This window comes from Beta vulgaris, chromosome 8, assembly GCF_026745355.1.
Source record: "Beta vulgaris subsp. vulgaris cultivar EL10 chromosome 8, EL10.2, whole genome shotgun sequence".
Classification (NCBI taxonomy): domain Eukaryota; kingdom Viridiplantae; phylum Streptophyta; class Magnoliopsida; order Caryophyllales; family Amaranthaceae; genus Beta; species Beta vulgaris.
Window position 1 is genome coordinate 36,888,521 of NC_079209.1, and position 16,968 is coordinate 36,905,488.

General features: G+C 35.2%; 2 long non-coding RNA genes across 2 annotated transcripts; both read left to right on the top strand.

The window, feature by feature from the left end:
• Window positions 1-6,952: 6,952 nt before the first annotated feature.
• Window positions 6,953-11,188, top strand: LOC104890651 (uncharacterized). The gene is made up of 3 exons (XR_008967273.1): window positions 6,953-9,511; window positions 9,601-9,675; window positions 11,105-11,188. It is a non-coding gene; the product is annotated as an uncharacterized LOC104890651 (long non-coding RNA).
• A 115-nt stretch (window positions 11,189-11,303) lies between these two features.
• LOC130589370 (uncharacterized) lies at window positions 11,304-15,576 on the top strand. The gene is made up of 3 exons (XR_007269211.2): window positions 11,304-11,374; window positions 12,451-12,561; window positions 14,659-15,576. It is a non-coding gene; the product is annotated as an uncharacterized LOC130589370 (long non-coding RNA).
• The last annotated feature ends 1,392 nt before the right edge of the window (window positions 15,577-16,968 follow it).

Genomic DNA, 16,968 nt, shown 5'->3' on the forward strand with positions numbered 1-16,968 from the left:
GCTGCAATTTTTGATATTGCCCCGTAAGGAAGTTCATTGTTCTTGGCTTGTGACAGCAGCAACTCAGCCATTTGTTGCCTTTGATCATCACTCAACCAAGGCCGAGGATGATGTTGAGGCAAGTTAATGATATCACTATCCATGATTTCTCCCATGATAGAACGACTGAAGCCTCCCCCAACACCCCCCACCCAAAAAAAACAAAGGTTGAGTGAGAAAAAAAGATCTTAAATGGCTAAAGTTGCTGCTGTTGACTTGATGGTGTTGCTGTGGACTTGAGGGCGCTGTGGCTACAAGGAAGTCCTGGTGGAGTAAATGTGCTGCTGTTGAGTGGATGATTGCTCTCTCTCTCTCTCTCTCTCTCTATCTCTCTCTCTAGTACTGGTGGAGTAAATGGTGGAGTAAATGTATTTATGTTTAGTTTGGCTGTTGAAATTTTGGAAGTGTAAATTTGCCTCCAAAATTTTGGTGTGAAATTATGTAAAGTCAACTTTGGAGGGAAAACGAAAAAAAAAACTTAATGGATCCCTTTTTCGTTGAATTACAGTTTCCCCACTCCCCTTAATTTTTTTCTTAAAAAGTTGCCCACATGGGCTGTTTATTTCTCTTTCTTACTTTTTGGTTTTCTCTTTCCTACTTTTTACACTTCTCTCTCCTCCTTTTCCCCTTGTTGTCAGCAAATAATGCTTTTATCTTGGTTCTCCCCCAAAGCACATCGAGTAGATTATATTGAAACGGAGGGAGTATAATTTTTCATACAATCTAAACTATTAGTATGTTTAGTATACCACTAAAGATTTCCCAAAATATGGACTGAGACAAGGGGACCACTTGACTCTATATATTTTCATTCTCTGCATGGAAGTACTTTCGCGGAAATTAATCCAGCAACAGGACCGGGGGCTAGTTAAAGGGCTAAAACTCAATCGAAGAGCACCAGAAATCTCGCACCTCTTCTTTGCAGATGATGTACTTTTTTTCTTCCAAAGAACTATGGAAAATGTACGGAACCTAAGGAAAACTCTGGATAGGTTCTGTGAACTATCGGGAGAAATGATCAATACCTAGAAAACATACATAGTTTTCAGTAGGAATACACCTAGGAAAATTGTCAGGCTTTTGAATAAAGGTTTTAAAGTTGCAAACAAGGAAAAACTAGGAAAATATCCGGGTTGCCCTGTAACACCCCATAATTTCAAAGCGGAAACGAAAGAGATAATAAGGGTTAAAATTACGGGGTGTTACATGCCCAATGGATGTCACAGGCCACTTTTTGAATACCTTCCAGGACCTGCCCGAAAAGATAGTGAAAACGATATCTGCTTGGCAATTCTCGGCTCTTAACCAAGCAGGGAAGCTGATACAATCCTTATTGTCTATGCCTCACATGTAATGGCCTTATAAATGATCCCTATAAAGATTCTTGCTACAACCACTTTAGCAATGTTGAAATTCTGGTGGGTACAAATATGAATAAGAGGCTTATATATTTTGGAAAAAGCGAAGCCTTCTAGAGGAGCATAAGCATAAGGGAGGTTTAGGTCTTAGGAATTTGGTGGCTATCAACTCAGCTACCCTCTTTAAGCGAGCTTGGAGAATCCATAACAATCAAGCTCTCCTAGTAAGCAAAATATTAAGAGCCAAATATTCCGATTCATGGTTTCGAAACACTATTAGAGGAAAATCCCACAAAATGGCTCATGGGAGGCAGCAGTATTATGAAGAGTGTTGGTCATATGGCAAGTGGCTTAGGGAAAAGAATAGGGAACGAAAACTCTACAACTATACTAAATACAATATGGGCTGGAGGGAGAAGTATACATTTCAAAGAGAACTCAATGTGCTCAACTATGACAAAGCCATTATGGGTTAGTGATCTAATATTGGAAAACCGCACATGGAATACGACCCTCTTAAGGAAGTAGTTTGAAGAGGAGGATGTAAGAACCATTAAAACAGTGCACCTCTTATCAATTGATAAGGAAGATGAATTTAGCTGGGAAAAATCAAGACAGGGGGAGTACCTAACCAAATCAGGTTACTGGTTAATCAAGGGAGAAGAAACTGCAATTGTTGAAATCTTAAAATTCTGGAAACAAATATTCTAGCCAAAATGGAAGATATTGTATTGAAAGCTAGCTAATGGTGCCCTAGCCACCGGAGTACACCTTAGAAGTAGGAAAATTCTAAGCGACATTCCTTGCCCTTTTGTGGGAAAGATGAGGAATCGGATACTCACTTATTTAAGAACTCCGAAGTAACTATGAGAATCTGGAAGAGCTCAAATCTAGGAATAAACTCGGAGACTCGAGTTAACTCCACCATCATGGTATGGTCAAGAAATTGGCTATGGTACCTAAGGCAGGATGAAGGAAATTTGGGGGGAAAAGCTCTAGACTTTTTAGGGATTTTATGGAGTATTTGGTTACTAAGGAACAAAATCATTTTCAATGCAAACTACCGCTTGAATCCCCTAGATACTTTTAAGATCTTCAATCTCTGGCAAAAGAGATGGTGGGAGTGCTTTAACATTAATTACAAGGAAGTGAGGCCAAAATAAAGCATAGCAGGAGATCTGCGAGGAAAACTCTCTTAGGAGAAAAACTGGAAAGTTATCATAACCCATAGTACTCTGATAATTGATGGAGCTTGGAAAGAAAACAAGAACAATAAACATGATCCGAGGGATGCTGCGTATGGATGGGTAATTATGGAAGAAAATATGGAAAAAGCAAAAGGAGGATGCTTAATAGAGGCAAATTCAGCAACACAAATTGAGGCTTATGCTCTCCTTTTTGGACTAAAGGAGTGTCGAAGTCGCAACGTAAGAAATGTGGAGATTTGCACTGACACTAAACAAGTGGTGGAAGGTATCCGGGACGGCACAAAGGCGATCTCTTCAATACGCAACATAATACTCCAGACGTTTTTATTGTTGAAAGAGTTTGACTCGGTTTGTTTAATCAAAGTAGAAAAAACAAAAGTGCAAAAAACTCACTTCCTGGCTAACAAAAAAGTAAGATGATATTGTTGACCATATTTCGGTTGCTGACCATCTGTTTTTAGCGTTAACCTTCTCGTCTTGTGCTTCATTTCTCTTCATTAATTTCCACCGAAATTCGCCAAACAATCACAATTTAATACTACCTCGTTTTTTTTTTTTTTTTTTGCAGATGCAACAATTTTCTTTTATGGTAAGTGGATTAAAATAATGAAATGGTGCATCTAAAAAAATAGAGATTGTATTATTTTTCTCAAAGGAGAACTTAATTTTGGGTGAAAATGGACGAAAAAGGAAAGAAAGGAAAAAGGTCAACATTGGAGAGATAGTCAACGGCCGAAATTCGGTCAAAGATAACTTCTTACAATATTGTTGTTTTGAAAGATACTTTTCTACAACCTTCTTTTATAAGATAGTTTAGTCAAAATAAAAATGTTTTTATAAGTTAGTTCCGGACATTTTGTTTTGTTTTTATCATTATAATACTCGATTGTATTATTGATTTTTTTTTCCAGATAATTTACTGAAAATCAAACTCTATTTTCTCTTAATAATTGTAAAGCTCTTATTCGTACCATAATTCATGTTTTTACTTCTGATTATATTAAATTCATACTATTCTTGCATTTTCTTTTTTGGTACATGATCCAACACACCAACTAAAAATAAATTTGTTTTTGTTTATAAGTTGTAAGCACTCTCATATGGTGTAAAAATCACCATTTCGAATTATGTAACATAAATTATACTTAATTTATATTTTATAATATTTTAAGGTTGTTAGTCCTTTTCATGAGAACTACTCTACAATTTCTTTTCCCTAAGCTCTCCAGCTTCATAACACCACATCACCTATTGCCAAAAAACTTGCAACTATTACTTTTCCAGAGAGAGCGATACCCCTGCGAAACCCTAGCGAAAATATTCATTGCCTCCACCGCGTTATATCCCCTCCCACTACTGGCTCGTCGACGGCCTGAGCATCTCCTGCTCTATACAGGTCGTCGGCGAGCCCAGTCTCTTTTCCCCCACAGTTGCCAGTTGATCGGTGCCGTCGAGTTTGCTTTCCGGAATCGCGAGGAACGCCACCACTGAAATCAGCCGCCACAGCACCGAAAACCAGTGGCTTCTCTTTTCTGGGTGCCGGCGAATCAACACCACCACCTCATGTTAGTAACAGCGTTCTTCTGCTACAGCTCTACCAACTACTGTGAGGTTATCACTAAGTTTTACTTTTTTCGTTGCTTAAATTTCACTAGGCAGTAGTTTCTCCAATTAGTTTAGGCTGTTGTTGGTGCCTGTTTATCTTCTAGTGGTTTTATCGTTGCAGTCTTTTAGTGTTATCTCGTTATCTTAGATTTCATGAACAGAATGGATGAGTTAAAGGGGGATTTGTGCCTTTATCACTTTGACGGACTTGATTATTCTTCATCTGATTGGGGTTAGAGGCTTGATTTTCTTATTAATCCGTTTGGTATCTTCGAGTATGCTCGAAGTTTGAAAGTTGAGGGTAATACCTTTTACAGAAACAATGATATTAAGTCAGCCATTGCACACTACATTCAAGCCATCAAGTTCTTGTTTTTTGCGGACATTACTAATGAGGAAGAAAAGTCTGTGTTTTTAAGTCTAGCTTTATCTATCAATTTGAATTTGGCTGCGTGTTTTACCAAGGAAAAGGATTTTCAGCAAGTGGATGAGTTATGCTCTCTTGTTTTAATGTATGACGCTACCAATGCCAAAGCTTATTTTAGGCGAGCTGTTGCAGCTTTGGAGCTTAGCCAATCTCACATAGCGTTACTAAATCTTGTTCAAGCCCTTAAACTTCACCCGAATAATGGAGAGTTTCAAAAAAAATTTTAATGAAGTATCGTCCATGTTAGGCCTGTCTTCAACTTGTGTTGATATTAATGCTCAAATAGTCCGTGAGGATGAAGTCTTGAGTACATCTTCACTCCTTGGGAAGGAGGAGAAAAGGAGAAAGGTAGGAGAAAGGAAATCCTACCAGGGTACCACCACTATCTCAGTGGAAAAGAATCAAACCTTCTCCGAGAAGGTGACCATGAATGTCGTTGGAACAGCTAACGACATTAAAGTTTCTACTTCAGTCCTCGAGTCTACTTCAGGAAAAAAACGAAATCTACAGGGTCCCAATTTCGATTTTCAAATCGGAAAGCGCAGGATACCTATTTGCATATCACCCCTTCAATGTACAGGGTGATGTCAGCGGGGAGAACCTTGCATTACCATTGCTCTTCCCAAAACCAAATCATCAGCATACGAACTTTAAATCCATCACAAGGGATGGATTGCAGCACGACTATAAATTACCATACACCTATGGAGACCAGACACTCCCATGTGGAAGGGTACGAGCAGTGTAAACAAACTCCAATTTTCGGCCCCGATGTAGCGGCTACAAGTATGGATTCCAAAAAGTCGTCTTGTGTCTCTTTGTTACTACCTCCAAGCTCCTCCTTTTGTTCGCCGACAAAGTCTACTTTACGGGTCAACAATCAGTCTACCAGCAAGATGAAAATCTCCTCTCGTTTGCACTCCAGTATCAAAAGCCAACAGAATACGGTAAAGCGTCGAGGTATCTCTTTCTCTAACCCTTTGTTTTGCAGGGTGCGCATTGGATCCAAGAGAAGTCCATCTTGCTTTACTGAGGACGTCTGCTATCCTTGTCGGAAGAAATGTTATGCCCCATCCCCCCTGTTTTAGTAACTAATTCTGTTCAAGATGATTTTCTTATGTTTGGTTAGTATGTTCCCTAGGTTGTAATTCAGTTTTTATTAAATGCAAGTTTATCTGATGTCAAAAAAAAAAAAAAAAAAGGCTCTCCAGCTTCATTTCTCCCATTGCATTTTATCACGAGTAAAGGGTCTAAACTCTAAATTGAGAATTTAAACAAGAGCTCCATAATGGTATCCCGCCCCTACACGTTGTAGATTTCATAACAAAAGTCTGTTAAAAGTCGAGCTACATTTAGAACTCTTAGTATAATGCGTGCATTGTGCTCCCATGAGCCCAATGAGAATTCTGCTCCCACATATAAAATAGAACATTTACGAATACGAAAACGAACATTTTACAGTAGAAAGTATAACATAATAATTCATTTACAAAATAGAACATTTTACTGTTGAAGTAGAACATTACCAGAATCCAATTACGAAAATGAACATCTAATTACTGAAGTGAAATATTACTAGAATTCAATTAGTTAAATAGGGATGTATGCTTATCAAATATAGAACAAATTTTCAATGGAAAATCTCTTCCTCCATTTCTTTTTAATTTATTTACTTCACTTTGAGGGAGAACCAAGGAAGAAGTACAAAAGTATGAGAGAGAAACTCAAAAAGCTCGGAGACAGACAAAAGGGTGGGTTAAATCTCTATTATATAAGGGAAGGAGGGAGCAACGGTGTTCTCTTTTGAAACGCCTATTTCGGCCCCCCTTCCTTTTCTAAATTACAAAAGCAATGTCAATATCAAAATTGGCACTCAAAGAAAACTACCAAAAATTAATTTACAACACTCACTCACAAATCACTCACAAATTACTTAAAAGAAGAAACTTTACAAATCGCTCATACAATTGAGAAAACCATTTTATAAAAATCACGCAAATCACTCAAATAATTAGGAAACTTTATTAAAACTTAAATTAGCATACAAACTAAAACTAATAACCTAGAACGTCAATACATACAAAAACATTTACAAAAATTTACTTACCAATCACTATTCTCAAGAACCATTCACAATTAATGGTGGGTCATGATAAAAAAAATAGAGGTGTATTTGTAGTGAAATCAGAATTTAGAAGTTAGACAAGGAAAAAAATTATTTACTTTTTTATAGTGTTTCCTATGTATAATGAAATTTTAACATATATTTGGACCTATCTTTTTATATTATATAATAGTAATTAATTAACAAGGTAAAAAGGTTTATGTAAACTATCATTCAAGAATTAAAGTACAACATATCTCTATTATATAAGGGAAGGGGGGAGCTATGGTGTCCCCGAATGAAGAGACTATGGTACCCCCTTCCCATTCTAAATTACAAATTCACGTACGAATCAAAGGGGACTTTAAACAAAAATACCAAAAATATAATTATAACAATCACTCACAAGTCAACTAAAATCATAAAATTGCATAATTTACGTTATGTAAATCACTAAAATGAGAACTTTACAAAAACTTAAAAATTCACTTACAAACTACAACCTATGAAAAAATTGACTTGAAATCAAAGTGTCCACTTTCTTTACAATTTATGAAGTATTGTACATAATTCAAAAATCAACTAAAAAATTATAATATTAGAAATCATAAATAAATCAATAAAATTTCAATTTTGTTCATAGAGTTTAACTTTGAAAAGTAAAAAAAAAAGAAACAAAAAGAATGGTGAGAGACTTAAGTGACATAAACTAAACCAATCAAATTTTGCAACTAAAAACAATTATATTTCGTATGTCTAATGTTCAAATCTTGACTCTTACGCCGAACAAAATCGAGTTTTTGTTTTGAAAAAAATTCACAAAAAATTCTAGTATTAAAAAGTGAATGACATGGATGGAAAAAGAGGAGAAAGTAAATGTAATATGTTACCAAAAATAGAAAAAACAACAATGTGTAGATTAAAAAGAAACAAACTAAAAAAGAAAGTGTATGGATCCATTACCCATTAAAAAGTGGGGAGTTCAAGCTACTGTTCCTTAGTAACAGTGCATTGCCATTTCTGCCCTTTACCCTCCCTTTGCCACGTGTTTTCTTTTCTTCCGGTTTTCCTCTGAACCCGCCATTCTCTCTCAATCTTCATTTCCTTTTCTCTCTCCTCTCTTCATTTCCTATCAGCGCCTCCTATATTGCGCTACAAAATCGCCAATTGCATTCACAAAACAAAAATTCCAATTCAATCTCATCTTGAAGGAGCTCAAATTAGTAGAGATTCAACTAGCTCTCCTTCTTCTACAGAAACTGCTGAAGAAACAGATGATATTCAAAAGCCCTTTTGAACATTTGCTACGCTTTTGATTCCCTTGAGTCCCAGCTCGCTTCTTTGCAGGTAATTCTACAATTTTTCACCCTTAATTTTCATTTTCTTGGTGTTTTGTCTTTTGGGTTTTCTAGGGTTTGGTGATTTTGTTTATGGATGGTTGTTATTTTTTAATAAAGTCTTAATTTTGGTGTAAATTATTTAGTTATTTGAAGAGTTGTTGCAGATTTATTTTTTTTAGTGTAGATTAATGTTTCTCTTAACGCACTTCTCCTTCTCTCTAACTCAGCGACTAAACAGTGGTTCTTCCTGAACTTTACTCTAAAATTCAATTGGGTATTTCAATTTTCAGTTTATTTTAATCAATTTTTAGAAAATTACCAGTGATTCGATATTTTCAATCATCCAAGTGTTCGTGGAATTCATTGGCTCAGGTATTACTCAAATTTATTCCCATTTTTTTTTCAATTTTGCTCTAATTTTTCCTTTTTTGCTGTTGTTTGCTATCTTGTGTTGTATGGCTATCTCATGTTTTTTTGATGTAAAAAAAATCTGCTTTAATTAAACTGATTTGTTTTGTATTGCTGTTTTGGTTTGCTATCTCATTCAATAAAAAAAATCTTATGATGTACAGCTGTTTGCTATCTCGTGTTGTATTGCTATCCAAGTGTTGTATCTCGTGTTTTGGTTGATGTCCATGTTTTGGTAAATTTGAACTCCCTTTATTAGGAATTACCCATGATGCTATAGGTAACTTTTAGTCTTTTTTTTGGATTTGTTATGATCTTAGATACACCTTGAATCGATTTAATTGAATCAGATTTTTTTTTTATGTCTATCATATTTTATAATTTGGGTGAAAATAGATAATCAAATCTTATAGTCAGTAAATGGTAAGCATAAACCATTAGGCTTGAAATGATCAATTTCCTCATTAACAATAGTATCATTATAGCTGTGCATCTCGAGAGAATCATCTTGTTGACTTTAAATTATCTATTCGATTTTAAGTTTGTAGAGCTGTAATATATCATTGATGTCCAAGTGTGTTAAGCATGAATCTTCTTGCTTAACATTGTTGGTTGGGCGTAAGATTAGCTACTTGAACTTTCGCCCTCGACAACTACTACATTATGGTAGAACTCGATTTCTTTGTCTTTAAAAAGTCTTTGACAGATGGATGATTGAATCCCAAGGAGGGACTTTTCGATAGGAGATTTCGATCGTGGAAAAATGTTACGGAAATCACCTAAAAGTTCCAACTACATGTTCATCATTGACATTCCCTTGATAATACGAGATGACACATGTTCATCAGTAACTTATATGTGATTTCTCCAAAAAGGAGTCAATAGATGAGGAGAGAAAATGGATGGAGTTTGCCAATTTGTTAGAGATGGGCAAAGAATATACGATTTCCACGACATGCTACGTCTACAGGAATGCCAAATTATGAATGAGGAAGTGGGTGGGATTCGCTAATTTGTTACAGGTTAGGAGAATTCGCTTCAAAATGGCATGACTAGGAGAATTGTGTGTTTGTTTTTCAGATCTTCTGATTCAATTTTTATGCCAATAAAGCATTTCTTGCCTGGATTTGAGTTGGGCCTTGAAGAAAGCACATGGCACACATATGTATTCACAACTATACTATGGGTAAGATTAGATTTTGTTCTGGTAATGTAAAGAGATTTTTTTCCCTAGGAAATAAGATGTTTTAATTTTAGTAAACATGATAAATGAGTTTTCTTTTTATATACTTCTAGAGTTTCTCTTCTGCATACTAAAAATGAAAGACATATTAGGTAACCTGCTATTTTAGGGTTTTCGTTGTTCCACTCTTGAGTTTTGAGGTTTCGATGTCATCAATTCGACTACGAATTTGTCGATCTTGTTATAGTCTTGGTTGATTTCGTCAATTGAACACTTTATTTCTTTAGTTAAAATTCAAGGTGGGATGCTAAACTCAGACAATCCCATGTCTCTTGTGGATCTGCTATTGTTTGTTCCCTTGATTTATGTCGCCTTCAACCTTTCTTGCTTTATCCTAACCAGATTCTTTTGTGTATGGCTTGTATGATCTCTTTACGCATTCATATCTGGGGTTGACAATGATGAGATGATGAAATTACCCCCGTTTCAAGATATTGTAGTTTTCTTATTGTGAAAACAATGATGTAGATTGTGATACATTAAGCTTATGACCTTTAGCTCTTTGGTTTGATCATCAATTAGAAGATAGAGCCTATACACTTAATAATGAAAAAAAAGTATGATTAAGGACCTTAGAGAATTGATTGCATGCTTTTTGCTCATAACTCTCACTAGAAAAGGAGGTTTTTGCTGTTTTAGCAACTAATGAACCAATAATTAGAAAGCAACAGAACCTGTTCTCGTTGAAGAGAAAGCATTATGTATCTGAACAAGAAAGAGAAGAAGTCGCCAAGAAACTAACAGTAACAGGGACCTTCTACCATTAACTATAACCATGCATTGAGTGATGTTTATGTTATTGCGGTGTCTCTAGAATTTTGCTTTATTATTCCCCTCAAATTTTGAATTGCCATCTTGTATCAGATCCGGAACCCAACAGGGACCTCGTAGCTTTGACTTTTGAAGTGAAACCAAGTTTAAAGCTTGGAGTGCTTCGGTTTATTTGAGCAAAAAAAGGTTTTCGTCTAGAAAATGAAGTAGGAATAATTTCTTAAAATGAAACAGAGTGCATAAATAAATCAACTCGAACACTATGTTTAAAAAATGAAGGTCAACATCCACTTTTTATGTTTGTACTGCATCGGTTATTTTCTGTGGAGGCATGGTGCTCAGATTCAAGACTCAAAAGACTGATTGTTGACATTGCAGGATAGAAAAACTTTAGATAGTTTCCCAACTGTATACATGATACATGATAACTAAGGGAGAACGTCTGCTACGTAATAGAAAGGGCTAATAGTAATGGAATGCTATTACATGTGGACTCCTTTTCTTACTGGAATCTTGTTCCACAATTGCTTTGCTTAATTTTATATCATTTTGTTTCTTAGCTGATTTATGCTATTAATTACTTTATGTATTTGGCTTCTAGGGTGAGCAACTGCAGTCCATAAAATGGCTGCCTTATCAGTCTGCCTTCTCGGACATGGTTCATCAGCCTCGACCTCGTAAATTGTTGGTTAGTCTTATAAGTAGTTTGTATTTTTGTAAGCCTTAAATTGTAAGCCTTAAATGTTCATTGGTTAGTCTTATAAGTACTTTACCCCTCCACGTTTCCACTGATAAGGCAGCCATAAAATGGCTGCCTTATCAGTCTGCCTTCTCGGACATGGTTCATCAGCCTCGACCTCGTAAATTGTTGGTTAGTCTTATAAGTAGTTTGTATTTTTGTAAGCCTTAAAATTGTAAGCCTTAAATGTTCATTGGTTAGTCTTATAAGTACTTTGCCCCTCCACGTTTCCACTGCTTCTTTTCTTTCTCTTTCCTTCCAGTTTCCTTTGAACCCTCCATCTTCATCCTCCTCCTTTCACTTTCTCTCTTACTAGGTGATATTATTCTATGGACAGAGAAAAATCCACACCAAATTTCCGCCGCAATACTTGTCTACCTCTTGATGTTATTCTCTCTTCCTAATTCTTTAATTACATGTGACTTAATTAATGGCTTTTGGGGTTTCATTTTCTGAGTTCACCTACCTAGGCTTCAAGTATCTAAATTTTCAGTTTCCGAATATTCAGTTTTGATAATTGGTGGCTGAATTTTTTTATTTCATAAATGTATTGGAATGTTCTTGCTTGAATTCATGTATACCATATATGTGTTCATGGATGTGTCCTGGAATTTATTTGTTTAGCTAATTTTGGTGGTTTAGTTGATATTATAGTGATTTATTGGTTGCTTTTCTTTCGAACTTTTGTAGGGTCATTTGTTGCTATTATTTTGGGATGGGTTTGGGTTGTGTGTTACTGTTGTAGTTTTTGTTGCAAATTTGATTATTGTTGATGTGTTGTTGTTGCTGCGTTTTTAACTATGTTGTTGATGGTTGATGTTTTTCATTGGTAAGTTGTCACTAAATACATTGAGAAATTTGATAATAGAACTCTTCCTAATTTTCTATGACAAGGATTACAATTCTCATAATCAGCCAAAATTGAAACAATATATGAATTCAGATTCAATTCAAATGAATCAAAGCTATACCTGGAACAAAGTTACCAAACTCCATAATCTAAGGCAAGAATTTTAATTTCCAGTTATTGTGATTAAAACTAGGCTATTCCATTTCTGGCTTGAATTAATTATTTTAGACCTTTTGTTATTGTTTTATGTACTATTAGTAGTAATCTTGTGGTGTTTTAAAATTGCTTTTTCGCCCTGGCTTTGTATGTGTTGCTTTATCTTCTAAAAATACAATTAATTCGTGACTTTTTTTTACAGACATAATTTACAGATTTTTCTCTTCACTTGGATGGAACCTCTTTAATTTTGTGAGAACAAGCTTCCAAGATATCTGATGGCGGACGATGAATACGACGCTTTGGAGATGGGGTAAGTTTTAATTTCGAATAATATGGAAGAAACTGATGTCCCTCTTTCCATAGATCTACAAGTGAGTCCTATCTGTAGATACTCGCTTCGTTCCGAATTAATTGTCACGTTGATAATGTAATTTGGACCCGATAACTTGACAACTAAATCCAAATCCATACCCATTAAAAAGTGAGGAATGCTTCTACTGTAGCTTTTATATAGCAGATCTTAATGTTTGATTTAGAGTGTCTAAAAGTCATACTTCCAACAGCTCATACATCACATGTTGCTTTGTCTTGTTGAGATAAGATTGGAATTTGGTTACATTTGAGGAATTAATTGAGGTGACGATAATATATAAGTCTCAATTAATGTAAAATTTGTTTTTGCAATGTGGTTGATAATATGAACCAAATTTTGTTCTTTTCCACTAATGTACTTGTATAGAGAATGTCAATATTAGGAATTGTGTAGTTGCATTCTTTTCCAGCCATGAAGTCATAACAACCACTATGTAAGAAAAATTACATGTTGTGACATTGATTAGCCAAAAATATGGCATTTGTGGCAGATTTCCCTTAAGTCTCATTGTTTGTTAAAGTAGCCCCCCTTAACTTTAAGGGTAGCAATTTGGTCCCATTAATTGTATCCATTGTAAAATTCACCACTAATTTGACAAATTTAGTCAAAATCTCACCCGTAGGCCGTGGATCATGACGTGACACATAAGATATTAGAAAAGAATATTTTTGTTCAAACATTTTCTATTAATTTAGTTTTTAATACTCCATACGTACAATGTAGTATACTATGCATTAATGTTATGGTAGAATATTAATGTGGTCAATGTTATAAGGAAACAAAAAAATTCTGTGTGTGCTGGGGTGAGAATAGGGGAGGCGGGGGGGGGGGGGGGGGTAAAATGATGGTTATTTGCAGGTAAAATGATGGCCTTTGTGAGCTTGTAGCTGTGCTCTCCAAGCTTGACCATAGTAGGAAAGGATCAGAAATGAACTTTTCATCAAATGCACGAGGAATTACGGGGTTTGTTGTAGGGAGAAGTCTAGACTAGCATTCAATTCTAGAATGCAGCCCACGCCTTTTCATTCAACCCAATACCAAGCTGGTGTTTGTTTGCTATAGAAGAGGTTGCGAATGTCACGGTGCAACTCATACCAGGACAGGGGCCCTCTTTAATTGTGTATCACCAATAACCCACAGTAATACCCTGCTCAAACCTTTTACTAGCATCATCATTTCCATTCCTCATCAATGAACTTGGAGATAATGAGCCACAAGACATGACTAGGCATACTGACTAAAGCAAGAACACACTATTTCAGCAACCTGGCGCAAAACAAAACTCTGGTAGTCTAATCTAAGCATCTCTCCGTAGTATAGCAAACATCAATTAAGATCCTGGAAGAGTAGATAAAAACAGCTGGTGGTCAGAGGTAAGGAAACAAGAAACATACCATATTGAAGCACATCAACAGTCAGCACAAGACCTATTTTAAAAGAATTTGAGCGATTGTATAATGGGTATGAATCAGAATTCAGAACACGATAACTTCTTACCTCATCATATACTAAGAGCAATCCAGCTTCATCACAAGCAGCACGCAGTGACTGCAGGAATTCCTTGGTGGCACTATATATGTCGGCTTCACCTTGAACAGGTTCAACAAAAACAGCAGCCACTTTACCACTCAGTTCAGTTCTCTGGCAGCTTACGAATTTCCATATTCAATAAAAGTAACTCCAGGCATGAGTGGCTCGAAAGGCGACCAAATTTTGTTCTTCTCCTTTCGTGTAGTTGGATTTTTTTTATGCAAGAGCAACCTTAAGAGAACACCTTTTCAAGTGACATGTGATCTTTAGGGGAAAGCATAATTCCGTGCTAAGCCAGCCGGCAGCCAGCATAATTGCACTCTCTTTATAAAAATTAAAGTCCTTGGCCATTTAGCCCTGAAAGGACATAATAGACGCCATTAATACACTACGTATACCATTATATGCTGTGTGCATTTTTCGTAAGCAGTTATTGACAAAGTTGACATGCATCTCTATTGTGAACTTGATTTGTGATCTAAACTGGATTTGGCACTATTGCAGGATTGATGAGAACATGGAGGATACTCTTGCAAATGTTGAAGGGGCGCAGAACCAGTTGACCAGGTATCTTAGCAGTATATCCTCAAACAGATGGCTGATGATCAAGATATTCTTTGTATTGATTGTATTTCAGATGTTCTTCCTATTTTTCGTTGCGTAAATGTCATTCAAGAACCTTTTTTTGCTATTGTATATACATTGAGAAAAAATTTATATGAAAAATAAAGTAAATTGCTATTGTAGATTCGGCTCAATCGAACTTCATTTTAGATTGCTTTTTTTTTTCATTTTTTTCCCCTGGTGGAAGAGGAGAGTGGCAGCTAAGTTTAAGTGTTGGATTGAAATAGGTTAATTTTTTTGGCAAAACAATATGTAATATCTCTTGATTGTTGTAAGCATTACTAGATGGTACTTCTAGATGACAGATTCTGTTAGCTCTTCTTTTCTCTTGGTTTTCGCCATCACGTTATTCATTATTTGATTTATGAGAATGTAAAATTGATTCAGTGGGTAATATACCTACAAGAATTAGAGAAAATATATTTTATTTATGAGCTCGATTTCATTATTTATTTGTATCTATTTCAAGTGGGTAGATCATCGATTATGTATGAAAAGCTTTTTTCAACATAGGGGGGTGAGATGGGATGGATTTTACCCCCTTGAGGGACCGCACTTATCACCGAAGATGTTATGAAGCCGAGCAATGATGCTACGAAGCCTAGCAATGATGCTACTACATCACCCAACCAAGAGACCCTTTGCTTATTATTTTGCTGTAAAGTCTAATGGTACATGTCAACAGTATGGCCCTTATAGTTAATCATCACATAATATGAACTAATCTCTTTTGCTAATAGGCGTAATTGAGTTTTTGCAACAGATATAACAATGACTCAAGGACATTTTAGATGATGCGAACAATCCTGCACGTGTTTTGTAACCAAAAAATAGCTTGCACTGACAAGAGTTATATGAATTTATGCTATGCTATCTAATTATTTATCTTCCGAATTACCAAGTCACATGCTTTGGTTTGCTTAAATCAATTTTGCTAATACTTGCATTTAGTTATTCACCACCATTTTTGCTACCTTAGGGGGTTGCACTAACAAGGCTTATATGCATATGTGCTATGCGCAATCGCTACATGTTGCAATTATTAAAGAACGAGGGAAATATTACATTAACTAATATAATTAAGATATTCTGTCCAAAATAATAACACTATACATTTTAGGGAATTCCCATTTGTAACCTTGTAGTTTTTCGGTTTTCCAATGGTGATCCTGTGATTTTCAGATTCCCAAAAATGACCTTGTACTCTTGTTGAATTCTCAATTATGACTTTTTCCGATAAATCTAACTGTTAAACCAATGCATGCAAATTGAGATATTTATTGGTTGCAAATTGAGGCGAATCTGATCATTTTTTTGCAAATCCCGACCTCAAATTTGACCCAAAAAGAGCTCAAATGACCCCCCTAAACCTTGACAGAGCCATTTTTTCAAAATAATTTGCGTTTCACAAATTTTTCGCTTTACGTGCATTATTTTGTGAGCAAAAAAAATAGCCCGATCAAGATTTGGGGGTCAATTTAGCCCTTTATGAGTCAAATTTGAGATCGAAATTTGCAAAAGAATTAGATGTCCCTCAATTTGAATTCCACAAACATTTCGATATGCGTTTATTGAATTAACGATTAGATATAACGGAAATTTAACGGAAAAGGTCACGTTTGGGAACTCAACAAGAATACAAAGTCATGTTTGGGAATTTGAAAACTACAGGGGTTATCATTGGGAAACCGAAAAATTATATTATAAAGTTACCAATTGAAATTTCCTTAAATTTTAATAATTAAATTTTGCTACCTTGGGGGACCGTGCGCGCTAGCGCACGGGACAACAACTAGTTAAAAGAAACGCAGGGAGTAAGTTTTAAAAGAATATTTTTTTTAAAAGAACAATTTTTTAAAAAGAACATTTTTTAAAAATAGAAAATTTGCTTATTGAAAATAGAACAATTTTCACAAAAATTAGAACATAATTTTTTGTTGAAAAATAAGATTAAAACGGACATTTGTTGAAATAGAACATTTACTTATTGAAAGTAGAACATTTTTTACAGCAAATAAAACACATTTTACTAAAAAATATTATCAAAATGAATATTTATTAAAATAGAACATTTACTACTCGAAAATGAAACAAATACAATGAGTGCATGGTATGCATTATGCTCCTAAGAGCACAATAAAATTTTCACTCTCATTACCCAGAAGATAGCTTTTGGTAATAAAACTTGAT